The sequence below is a fragment of the Lactuca serriola genome, chromosome 6 (genome assembly GCF_051521515.1).
Source record: "Lactuca serriola cultivar US96UC23 chromosome 6, Lser_US96UC23_V15, whole genome shotgun sequence".
Lineage (NCBI taxonomy): Eukaryota > Viridiplantae > Streptophyta > Magnoliopsida > Asterales > Asteraceae > Lactuca > Lactuca serriola.
Window position 1 is genome coordinate 143,369,031 of NC_136413.1, and position 11,612 is coordinate 143,380,642.

Below are 11,612 nucleotides of genomic sequence, written 5' to 3' on the forward strand. Positions count from 1 at the left end.
TTTATGCTGATTTTCAAACCGCTTGTATTCTCAGGTCCGTGTTAGACAGGTACCTGAAGATCCTTTTATGCGAAGACGGAGTTCTCAGAAGACTCGTTTCGTGTTGTTTATATATACTATGTATTACATGTATAACTTTTGCTTTTGAAACAAATGTAAAACTTTCATATATGTAATGTAATGGTTGATTTACTTTACTTACTATGTACATTGGATTTGATACTCAACGTGGAGTCAACCCCGAAAATGTTTCCGCCTTCGGTTTTCGAGGTGTGACACTACTGTTGAGGCATATTTATGAAATTTTACTTATGGTCAAGTATCATAAAATTTCTATTGGTAATAATAATTCCACAGTTATGTTATTTTTTGTTATTTTTATATGTATTCAATGAGTTTAATCCATGTCGTTGTCCCACCGCCTAACGATTCCGCCATCGGCCGGGGGTGAGACAGATTGTATCAGAGCCATTGGCTATAGAGAACTCGTATCTTCATAGAACATTATAATTGTAGCTACAGGCTCACAAACTAAAATTAGGTTTATCCCTAAACCAAAGTATAAAAGTATTATTAATTATATTACTAATTGATATACTTACGGGAATAGTGCCTAAGACCAACACGTTGTTTGGGTTGTTGGATTTCAGAAAAGCTGTATTTAGAAGTGGTCTTGCCCGCCGACTGTCTTAATTAGCCAATCCTTACTTGATGGTCATGAAGTATCAAATTAAAATTAATAATAAATCCAAACTATATAAGAATATATAATTCATTATACCGAGATCTCAAACCTTCATGGAAATATCAAATATAACTATAAACTCACAAACTCAAGAATTAAGGTCAGATACCTTAACTAATGTTACTAAAGTACATGGGCCAAACTACAATTAAACATAGATTGTACACCTAGGTTTAATTACATCCATACCAATGTACAACTAAACTGGTATACGGTAGTTAATAAACTAAACTTTTGAGGATTCAAAAATTTAAAGAATTGTTCTGTAATTCAGAAAACCAGTTAGTTAGATGTAATACACTACTTATGATTTGATAGGATACTTATTAAAAAGCATAAACAATATTTTTCATATGACTTATGATCACGTTAACATTTTAAATTAGGAAGAAAACTATGCCACCAAGAATAGGTACTCAAGGTCGCCTGATACCACAAGAAGAACCAAGACCAACGCTACCACTAGATTCGACAACAATCAAGATCATGACTGTGTAATTAGTTGCTAATGATTTGGCTACATATGAAGCTAATCAAGGAAACACCTACGGATAAAGTGGTGGTGGAGGTGGAGGCGGCACTGATAGTAACAACAGGGGCAGACCAAGGGTGTGCACGTACAAAGAATTCATGAACTGCAAACCTAGATGTCACACCCCAAAACCAAGAACGGCGGAAACGTTCTGGGGCGGAGGACGTCATGTACAATATCACAACAATGTAAAGTAGTAAACAAGCAACAACATCATCCATTGCATTAATAATATAATTATTATACAAGTGTGTTCTGTCAAATTATAATAGGCGCTAAAGCATAAATCAAAATGAAAGATGAGTCTTGAACGAGCTCCATCTTCTCTAAGCCTTTCATCGGTACCTGTCTATTGATGACCTGAGGATACAAGTAATTTTGAAAGCGAGTATCAGCTTTGAAGCTGGTGAGATCATAAGTATTTTAGTGTCTTAATTCGTAAGTAAGTATTTGTAAGTAAGTATTTGTATGTATAAATTTGTATGTAAGAATTTGTATGTAAGAATTTGTATGTACATGAATTGTAAGTATTGAAAATGTATGTAAAACAACTGTAAACATTTGAAAAACCCTAGAAATCCCTATGATTCCTACTATTATAATCCCAAGACCCTACTGTTCTGTTTGTAGTCTTCTACCAAGACCCAACTGTGTTACTACTATTATTATTATAAGAAATTGTATCCTTTGGTACTAGGATACTCAAATATAATTCACCTCATCGGTTATGTGAATGAGTCACAAAATAAAGGTAATAATATAACTAACCTAAGTATTACCCTTTGGTACTAGGGTAACGACAACGTTAACTTTAGACATCCGTAGATGTGCATTTACCTCTGTTGCTAACAGTTGGGTGTAGGAACAATAAATCCCTTAAAGTATACCTGTAATGGTATCAACCGTAGGCATCCGTAGATGTTCATTATCCTTTGTAGCTAACAGTGGCTATAGGAATGGTCAGTCCCACAATGTATCCTTTGGTACTAGGATATTAAATCCAATCTATCTCGTCAATTATGTGATTGTATCACAAGGTAAATATAAGAATGAGGATTATATAACGTAATCTATACATATAAAATGTACTAGAAATTTGTGTGAGTGTACTCATGTAAACGTAATCATGTAAATGTAATCATATAAATGTACTCATGTAAATGTACTCATGTAAATGTAATCATGTAAATGTACTCATGTAAATGTACTGTAATGTTCTGCGTGTGCTAGTTGTAACGTGTGTTCTCTCTCTATCTAGCAAGTATTGACTCATGAATGAACTAACTCTTTGTATGATATCGTGTTCTAATAATAGTTCTAGTATCTTCCTAAACTACCCCTATGGTAGTTTACTAGTAATCTACCTAGTACGTATGAACGTGGATGTATACCCTTGCTACACAAGGGCATGGGATGAACTGGAAGGACCTTTATGACTATATGTGTAGACCTGATATATAACTAATATTTAAACGACCTTCGGACGGGTACCCGATATCCCACCAGACCACATCCAAATCGAGGAAAAAGAAATAGGGTGGATAGCCTTCCTAAGTCCTTTCAACATTTCTTATATAACTATACATATATAGGCATGCAATTTATAATATAAAATCATAAAATAAGTTTTGTAAAACCTTTGAACATAATCATTTTCTAAGAGAAGATCGACTTGATGTCAATCTATCAAACGGTTTTGAAGGCATGGGTTTGATAAAACAGTTTAGTATAAAGAAACATTTGTTTGAAACACAATTGTAAATAAGTTTGAAATGTAACATACAGAGTAATTTGTACAGTGTAATAAAGAGTTTTAAACACATAAGGTGTTTATGAAAAACATTTGAAGGAAACTGTTTGGTAAAACGACTATTGAGTAGCCAATCATTTGAATGCTGCTTATTAATCACATGTGATTGATATAATAATTAGCATAATTCTACTTGTATCCCCCCCCCCCATAAAACATTTAAAAACAGTTTAAAACATTGATTAAGGGGTATAAACTCACTTGTAGTGAATGGTTCTGATGACGATGTTGGATCAGTTGCTAAGTGCCAAGTGGTGACTTGAGTACACACGCGAATCCTATTTAGCATATATTGACACATATATGAATATAATTAGTGTTATGAACAACTAATTAATGAATTGGGACCACCTTAGGGACTAGTGAACACTTATATTGAAGTGTTACAACAATAAATGATTGTATGAAGGGTTAAAAGGCTATACAAGGGAGTGTATGGCCAAAATACACACTATATGTGTGTGTGCGGCCAGGTGTGCTGCCAGCACATGTGTGCGGCCATGTGTGCGGCCAGGTGTGCTTCCAGAAGCGTGTGTTGCCAGAAAACATGGTGCTCTTGGTGTTCTTGGTGAAATATGTTACCTTTCCGGATGATACTTGAGAGGATTTTCGAGTCCTATTTTTGCAAGAGTGTAAGAAATGATCAAAATGACCAAGGATAGTACTTATAGGAGGGTGTGTGCGGTTGGAGGTGTGTGTGGTTGGCCTGTGTGCGGCTGGCAGGCCGCACACTCTAGTGTGCGGCCGCACACACTAGGTTTGGTGTGTTTTGCCCGTTTTTCTAATGCTACTCCCAATCTAATCCATCCTCCGATACGTAACTCAAATATACTAAGCTTTAAGCACTCTTTTAGACCCAAAAATTCATTATAAAATAGCAAAACGAAGCTAACTTTAATTACAATAATGAATGTAAGTTAGAAATTTCGGGTTGTCACACTAGATCCTTCTACAACAATAAGGGAGTGGTTGGTTTGACCCACTTGATTAAAAATATGAATCAATATTCTATATTAGCTTCTATGTTGATGAATTCCAGTTTAAAGTTGCCACCTACACACTTATGGACATAGCCCTTTCCTGGTGGGACAACTACGCTAGGACCATAAGCATCGACGCAACCTACACAATATCTTGGGAAGAAATGAAGATCATGCTCGTAGCAGAATATTGGCCCATAAATGAAATGCAAAAACTGGAACAAGAGCTATGGAACTTAACCATGAAGGGAGCGGAGATTGCAACCTACACCTCCCTGTTTAACGATCTTACAACTCTATGTCCAGGATTTATAACTTCGGAATACAAAAAGATTGAAAGATACATATAGGGAATGGCCCCCACAAATTTAAGGAATGGTTTATTGCTTCAAGACCTAAAACCTACAATGGTGCCAAGAGATTGGCCTACAACTTAACGAATCAAGCGGTCGATCAAGGAACCATGGTTTAGAAGGAGGATACAACAAGAACTTGGGATAAAAATAAGAAACTTGATAATGATTCCAAGCGAAACTCAAGGCAATCCTCATGGAAGGAACAAGACTCTGGAATGGTTTATGATACAACAATAACCACCCCCACAGAAGCAGTACACATGAAACTTCCCCAAGTGTGATGCCACACCCCGGCTAGTGGTGCAAACATCGGGTTGTGCGACATAGGGACATTGGATCACAGTGATAGGTATATTGAACAATACATAAAAATATATCACTAACATTGATTTTATATATTATAAATTATTTAAGGGTTACATTGTTTGATAGTTACTTTCCATACTCATTTCCCAGGGAATATATGTATTTTTAAAACGTCAACACAAAGTTGGTGACTTCACATGTTTTTATAGTTCTATGCTTAATCCTTTTTATTTAATTCAAATTCTTTTTCATTTAAACATCTTTCTTTCTTCTATGATATAATACCTATCTTAAACTTTTATAAATTTTTTTGAATCCTTTTTTATCGAATCATGCAACTACTTGAAGCCGTCTCTCTAGGCAGTTTAAATTAAGATTTTTGAACATATTATCATGAGCCCCTATAATCGACGCTATGGACCATTATATACCCCGCATGTCGCATCATCAGACATCGAATAATATTATTTTTTTATACTTAAGAAAGCAATCATGTCGGGATTATAGCTAGCAATCGCAGGTGGGGGTGTTAATCCCATATAGATCTATACATATCTTTCTGGCTCTCGCAAGATTAACGATTATAGGTTAGGAGTTAGCCGAATTCAATCAGGTTAAAGGATGAATAATAATAGCTCACTAACATGTGTTTATTTAATCTTAAGTATGTTTATCGTTTTATCCTTTCTTTCTTTAGTCTTTGTTTGATGAAATTTTTTCCATAATTATCGCTACATATATATATATATATATATATTCTTTTACCATATATATACATTAATTATGATTACTTTCATAACAAGATAGTAAGGTAGGGTAACAACTAAGTACAATGCATATCCTTAAATTTGGACACCATTACTTCTAGGTACTAAGTTATCCTAGGAATCGGTCAACGTAACATCTAAATATAATCTTTTCCTAGTATATTGTGTAGCTAAACGATTAGGCATAATATCATTGCTTAAGACTTAGCGCAATTTCTACCGGCATATTATCCAATCATTTCATTTTTTACATAAATTACTAATATATATACAAAAATATATTTTGATAAGCATGTATCCCCCACCCATGGTAAATCTTTAAAATCCATAAAATTCAGGCCGTGAACTCACCCTCGATGTGTGATACCGTTGATGTAGGTTTGATTCGGGCTCAGGACTCTGGGATCACCTCGGGATTGCAACAGCTCCAACGGAGAGAGTGAGAGAGGTTTGAAGGATGCAAAATGGGGTTCTAGACCCTAATATTTATAGTTGAGATTTTGGAGTGCATGTGGCGCAAATATTTGGTCGCATCACACATGATCATTGTAGCTCTATCAAGAAGTCTCCACGTGTCACTCTCACTCGCAATTTGATCGAATCCGGTGTCAGGTGCACGTTGCACAATGGCGCTCATCTCACGCGCAAACAAAAGATTTTGAAAATTCTATATCTTATACGTACGAGCTCCGATCTTGACACTCTTATATATGTTTGATGGTCTAAACTAGTACTAAAACTTTCCTTTAGGTTGTTTTTGCTGGTTTTGACTTTAATCTTTTTTACTAATGGGGTTAAAATAAATGATTTTATAAAAATCATATCTCTCTAATATGGATCCCGTTTTTGGCATTCTTTTTCCTAAAGTCCTTATTTCGAGAAGTACTACGATTCTCCTTTTTATAACATTAGTGAAAACTTAACCAATCTCTATGTACCTTTTCGATGTTGTAAAAATTACTTACACGGTTGATTTTACTTTTTACAATAATTATAATTCCTCCAATTAGAGTTATATTTTTACAAATTTATATCCGTGAGATCACGAGTACTTTCCGAATATATTAACCGTTTTAAAAGACGATACAACTTTTTATATGCTTATTTTTTAGTCTAAACATCGAATTATTTCTAAATGTAGCATCATACATGATTAAATTTATTCATAAAATCAAACATTATAATGTTACGCTATTACATTTATCTCTCCCTACTATTTCCTAACGATGGTTGGTGACGGAAATTTTCTTGGTAGTCACATTCTCCCCTCACTTTAGAAATTACATCCTGAAATTTTATCATATCGTCGGGATTCTATCGAACAAGTTTCTTTCAGAGTTGATTGGATGTCATCAAGTCAAATGACAAGTGTATCGTCAGAGAGAAACTTCTTAAGATTAGACACACGGAAGACATCATGTACGTTATTGAGATTTTGGGGTAACCTAAGATGATAGGCCACTGGACCAATCTGGTTGAGGATTTCATACGGTCCTATTGTTGGATTAGTGTCTAAGTCCATAACTATTTTGGTATGTACTTGACCCGATTATGAGCATGGTCTTTTTGGGTTGCCTTCACCATAGCAATATGTAGGATGAATTAAGGAGAGAAATGTTTAATTATGACTTATTAATATATTATAAGAATAATATATTAAAGGAGAAATCATATAGTTTAATTAATATTAGTCAAGAATTAATAAATAATTAATTTGTAGCTAAAAGAGATTAATTAAACTTAGGGGACTGGAATTGTAATTATAAGGTAATTGCAATTGGGCTATGGATCACCTTGGAATAATAGGTTGGACGAATTCTATGGGGAAGCCCATTAGAAATCGTCCAAGGCATGTTCCAGAAGGGGTCCATCGGTTGCTTAGGGCTTAAGCAGTCAAATTAGGGTTTCCTTGTTAGATAACCCTAATTGCCTACCTATTTAAAGAACCCTTGAGGCCCAAAAACGTGGCTAAGTGTTCATTTAGGGTTTCCAGCCGTTTTCAGTCCCTCCTCTCTTCCCTTCTTCATCTTGTTTCTTAGTGGTGTTTGTGACTCCATTAGAGGTGCAACACTTGATGCACTAAGCTTTCTGAAGCCAAGGATTAGATTGTTATTGCTATATAACAATCAAAGGTTAGATTTAAACCCTATTTTATGTTGATATGATTAATTGTATGCTAGATCTAGGGTTTATAGCTTTGGATATTCAGTTGCATGTTCATTAGACAAACTAGATCCAAAAGCTATTAGGATTTGCATGTACACCATAGGAATGATGTATTGCTCGAAACCCATCGATGGTATCAGAGACTAGGTCGTTTTTCTATTGAATAGATGCATAATTGGACTGCCAAAAATCTGAAAATTGAAAATTTTTGCTCACTGCCTGATGAACTCGCCGAGTTGCTCTAAGAACTCGACGAGTTGGCTGTTCTGTTGACGGGATTTTCGAATTTCTTGCCAGATTTTGATGGGGATAATTACCAAAACTCGTTTTTATTACCTAAAATCGATTATTTATCTTTGGAATGTTTATCCTTATCAAAATTGATGGATTTGGTTAAATATGGATAATATAGGATAATTATTAGACAACTATTTGACCTAGTAAGTTTGAAAAGTTTCAATTTACATCCTTTAGGTTTAATAGTTTAAATTTGAACTTAAAAGTTTTGTTTTTGAAATTTAAATAAGCTAAACCCTAATGTTTTGAAAAGTTTCAAAACTTTCCCTCAAGTTTTGGATTTTAAAATTAATTAAAAGTCTTAATTTGAAAATTTTAAATTCTAAAACCCTAGTAATTTGAAAAGTTCAAATCACACCCTTATAGTTTTATTAATTAATTAAAGTGTATAATTAAAAGAGATTTAATATACCCATAAAGTTTTGGTTTACATTTAATTAAATTAAAAATATAATTTACTAAATTAAACCACCTAGTATTTTAAAAGTATAAAATACACCATATACTATATATTACATTAAAAGTCTAATATTATATATATATATATATATATATATATATATATATATATATATATATATATATGAGTAAAAGTCAGTCTTACCATTAGTGGAGGGTCGTTAGCCAAACGGGTAGGATAGGACATAAACCTTGCATTATAAGTATAATGAAGTACAAAGTAACTAAATGCTTTTTCAAATTCCCAAATCATAGTTACTTTAGGCAAAATGTGAAATTGTATGCGAATCCATGGAATTACACTTCGTACCCTTGCCAAACGTTAGTGGAGCGTGTGTGGTTAACCGGCACACTAATTTGGGGATGACATTGGTAGCGAAGGGTGGCTCGATGCTTATCATAGATCAATGGAGCGTGTGTGGCTAACTAGCACATTGATTAGGTGATAGTAGCATTGGGTGCACCACGTGATTCGTATGGTTATTCACACCTTATTTGTGACCCTCGGCATCCCAGTCACAAATAGTAGGTCATAATCGAGATTAAACATGCCATTGAAAAGTTCAATGAATCTCAAAAGATCTAGGAGTTTCAATTCGTTTAAAACTTAAACTTCTTTTTCGTTTTGCATGGTGGAAATTGGTAAATCGTCATTTACCTACCTTCAAATATTCTGCGACTAGATTACGGCATCTTTATTCTAGGTTGTAGGGTATTCTGTTGGACCCTAGCCTTGATGTTTCATTTGGGTGTTACATCAAGAATTCTAATCAACTTAACTTGAATTTTCTCCCATTTTGTAGATGTCTAGTTCTGACAATCATGGTCTTCCCAAATCCCATGGAACAACCTTTCCAAATGAAGATGATGTTCCACGATGTGATCGAAGAACAAGAGATCATGCTTCACTTCCTCCACCTCCTCCAATTGTTCTCCCTAACCCACAAGTTCGAAAGCTTGAAAAGTTTTAGATGCTTATTTTTAGTCTAAACATCGAATTATATCTAAATGTAACAACATATTTGATTATATTTATTCATAAAATCAAACATTATAATGCTAAGCTATTACATTTATCTTTCCATATTATTTCCTAACGGTGGTTGGTGTTGGAAATTTTCTTGGTTGTCACATGTGACAAGTGCAACTAGCACCATCTGGGTGCATGGAAAGAGCTCTTTTGTCAACATTGCAATAAGAGAGCTCATTAAGACGAGTGTCATTGACACCAAGGACCTACAACAAACCTTGGAACTAGTACTGGTGGAAACAGGGGTTGTTTTCAATGTGAAGAATAAGGTCATTTCAAAAATTATTTCCCGAAACTCCAAGTCAAGGAGGAAATGCTTGTTGTTGAGCATTCATAACAAATGCAAAGGATGCAAACAAGGACTTGTCAGTAGTGACCAGTAAGTTCCATGTTAACAACTTATATGTAATTATAGTAATTGATTCGGGTACTGATAAGAATTTTATAACCTTTAAGTTTAGATATTTTCTAAGTCATTAATTCAATAGACTTAAGGAAGCCTATATAGGGCGTGTTTGACACGGAGTGTTTGGGAGCTTCTATCTTCTAACGTTTGACAAAATGCTCCGTTTTTAACAAAAAACCTCGTTTGACACTACAAGCTTCTAGCGTTTAGTTTAAACAAAATGCTCCAAATCCAAATGCTACTTCACGTAGCATTTAACAAAACGCTACCAGCTAGAAGCTACCCGCTTCCCGCTACAAGCTACCCGCTAATAACTATTTTTGCCGAACACGCCCATAGTAGAAATGGATAATGGTTAGTCAAGAAATACTCATGAAATTTAAATACTAAATCTTAACAATCACACCTTTCATGTCCATGACAATCAAAAGCTTCGACATAATAATCGACATGGATTGGTTGTCACCTCACCGAGCCAAAATCTTATGTTATGAAAAAGTTTCTCAACAACCTTTACCCAATGAAGAAACCATTATCATGTGTGGAGAGAAACCAAAATGAGATCTTAGGGTCCTCTCACACATGAAAGCTCGGAAGTATCTACGCAAAAGGTATTTATCCGATAATACTCTTACCATCCCTCTCGATGAAATCCAAGTCAACATTAAGCTTCACTTTATAGAAGAACCCATGAAAATCATGGATCGAGAGATCAAGAGTTTAAAACAAAGCCGCATCCCCATAATGTAAGTCTAATGGAACTCAAGATGAGGACCATATTTTGCTTGAGAACGTGAAGATCAGATGAAACACAAGTATCCCCAACTATTCAACAATACCTTGGTTGCAGATAACACCAGCTAAATTTCGGGACAAAATTCTTTTAACATGGGAGAATGTGACAATTGGGAAAATTAGGTCAATTATTGCTCTTGCGATCAATCATTCTTACGTTTAAATACAAATGTGTGAAACCTAATGTAATCCTTTTAATTCATTTTGATTCAAATAAAGTTTATACATTATGAGATGCATCTAGAATATCACATAAATCTTCGATGTGTGTAAGTCATCAATATACAAACATTTGTCATTATACATAGGTAATGATTTGGGTAGATATATCTATTAAGTATTATTATGTATAGATGAAATTCTAAAAAAAAGAGTACATGTAATTACGAAACCATAGACATAAATAACATAAAAACGGAGCTCATATGAGAAAGATACAATTATCCGAAGAAAACAAGACAATAAACAGACAACAAATGAACCATAATCGTTAGAACAAAACTTCAAATAGTTCATTTAACTAGCTACCCTGTGCTTCGCAACAAAGTTTTGATATTTTATAAGATGTAATTTAAGCTAGTATTTGAAAATAACTTTTCTTTTTTAACACTTGACACACTGCGTCACGTGGCCACAAACGGAACACTGACCGTACGATCTCACCGTTGATTTGGGGATTATTTCTGGTTGTTGGATCAACTTTTCACCACCTATATATACTAACCCCCTTTCATCTCTTTCCTCACACTTCAAATATCTCCCAATCTCTCCTACTGTCACCAATTCTCTCTTTTTCTCTCTCTATCAGATTTCGGCGATGGACCGCCACCACTATCGATTCCGACAACCCCTCTTCTTGGCAGATCCCTTCTCACTGGCAAGCATTTTCCTACAGCAGCCTCCCTCTGGTAGCCCCTTTTTCTTTCAAACCTCCAACGAAATTCCGTCACAACTCTAACCACT